The sequence below is a fragment of the Zalophus californianus genome, unplaced genomic scaffold (genome assembly GCF_009762305.2).
Source record: "Zalophus californianus isolate mZalCal1 unplaced genomic scaffold, mZalCal1.pri.v2 scaffold_32_ctg1, whole genome shotgun sequence".
Taxonomy (NCBI): Eukaryota; Metazoa; Chordata; class Mammalia; order Carnivora; family Otariidae; genus Zalophus; species Zalophus californianus.
Window position 1 is genome coordinate 40,282 of NW_023365537.1, and position 2,598 is coordinate 42,879.

A 2,598-nucleotide genomic window follows, 5' to 3' on the forward strand; every position below is an offset into this window, starting at 1 on the left:
CTCTGCTTCAAGCCAGAACAGTGTTCACCACCAATTTCCGTAAGTGATATTTCAAAGAATTATTATTTTTTTTTAAATAAAAGGACATGGGGCTCCTGGGTGGCTCAGTTGGTTAAACATCCATCCAACTCTTGATTTCTGCTCAGGTCATACGTTATCTCAGTCACAAGCTCTGCACTCAGCACGGAGTCCGTTTGAGATCTCTCCCTCCGCCCCTCCCTCCCCCACACTGCTCACGCATTCTCTCTCTCCCAAAAAATAAAATAAATAAAATGAGAAATAAAGACATAAAGAAGAGCTGTACAGCTTTATATTTTATAATACAATACTCAAATATATTATACTCTATTCTTGGATCACTTTATTCTTGTTGCAACAGCTTCATGGTTACCCTGGGAATTATAATTGCCATCTTAAATTTTTTTTTTTTAAGATTTTATTTATTTGAGAGTGAGCAAGAGAGAGAGCAAACAAGTGAGGGGAGATCAGAGGGAGAGGGAGAAGCAGACTCCCCGCCAAGCAAAGAGCCAATGAGGGGCTCGATCCCAAAATTCCGGGATCATGACCCGAGGGGAAGGCAGACGCCTGACTGAGCCACCCAGGCACCCCGCCATCTTAAATTTCTGACAAACTAGCTTGAACTTAGCGTCAATAGTACACAAAACTCTGCTTCTACACAGTTCTGTCCCTCCCCTTTATTTTTTTTTTTTAGTTATTTGAGAGCGAGAATGAGAGAAAGAGAGCACATGAAAGGGGGGAAGAAGGGTCAGAGGGAGAAGCAGACTCCCGGCGGAGCAGGGAGCCCGATGCAGGACTCGATCCCGGGACTCCAGGATCATGACCTGAGCCAAAGGCAGTCGTTTAACCGACTGAGCCACCCAGGCGCCCTGTCCCTCCCCTTTATGTTATTGCCAGAAGTTATATCTTTATATATTGATTTCCTGCCTCACTTTTATTATTGAGTAACATTCTGAGTATGGCCTTTTACATGTCTGCCCCCGGTGGTCTTTATGTATAAGACTACTGAGAACCTTGCCGTGAAGTAGAGATGAGCATACAATGGAGGGGTGGTTGTAGGATCTGAGAAGAAAGTAGGGTTTGCAACGACAGTAAGTGGGAAAGAGATCTTCCAAAGCTGTAATATGGCAAAAACAAGGTTAAAATAGACTAGTAGTATTATTTTGTAACATATCATCTGGCAATATTTTGAAACTTTTAGATGTATATATACATACTGCTTCCAATCAGATATCAGCATATTATAAAAATTATAAAATATGCTATTAAGACATTGGAAAGTCCAGAGAAGCAAAATCTGTCATTTTTCTGCCTCCACCCAATTCATACAAACACCACACCATCACTGGTTCCAGCTCTCCTTCTGTGTAGCTTTTACAAAGCATAGAAGGCAAGGCAGTGGGAAGAACATGTTTTCCCTTCTGGAGGTGTATCATTCTCTGAGGGAGTATATAGAGGTCCCCCTCAAGCTCGGCTGAGCCCTGACCTCTGCGAGGAATCACTGCTCTAGTCCAGTCTTTTCATTTTATAGATGAGAAAACTGGGACTCAAAGGAACAGATTTGACCAAGATTAGTGTGATAGAACCTGAATTAAAACATATTTCCTGGGCCACCTGCCTATCTCAGTCAGTAGAGCATGTGACTCTTGATCTCAAGGTCATGGGTTCTAACCCCACATTAGAGATTAACTTTCAAAAATTAAAAAATAAAATCTTAAAAAAAAAAAACATATTTCCTGGGGCACCTGGGTGGCTCAGTTGGTTAAGCATCTGACTTCAGCTCAGGTCACGATCTCAAGGTCCTAGGATTGAGCCCCACATTAGGCTCCCCACTCAGCTGGGAGTCTTCTCCCCCTTCCCCTCCTCGTGTTCCCTCTCTCTAATAAATAAATAAAACCTTTAAAAAAATATATTTCCTGGGCACCTGGGTGGCTTAGTCAGTTAAGTGTCTGCCTTTGGCTCAGGTCATGATCCTGGAGTCCTAGGATTGAGTCCCACATCAGGTTCCCTGCTCAGCAGTGCATCTGCTTCTCCTTCTGCTACTTCCCCTGCTCATTCTCTCTCTCTCTCTAATAAATAAAATCTTTAAAAAAATATATAGTTTCTGACTTTATTCCACTCTACTATTAGATATCAGGACCCTGAGTTTCCCAATGTTTTGGGAAATAGTCCAATCATTCTTTTCAAAAGCACAGATGCCTACAATGCAATTTCCTCCAAGCTGTCACTAATGATTTTTATATTATTAATATAAAAAAGGAAAAAACAATACTTTGGTTGCTGGCAACAGAAATTTCAGAACAAATGGGGGCACAAGAGGCAGCAACAGGACTTTTAAGTCTAAGGGTCGAGGGTGAGGTTGCTCTTCCTCACCATAAATTTCTATTTACTGTGTTAATTCACTACATTTAGTATACTGTTACTATGCAATCCTTTTAGGGAAAGACCTGTATTAATTACTCAAAGCACCTGGCAATATTAACTCCATGTAACTGTCATAGTTACTAAATACTGTCACTCCATACTATGGGGTAGAAAGTAAATAAAGATACTTCTTAGCAAAAACAATATACACAGAAG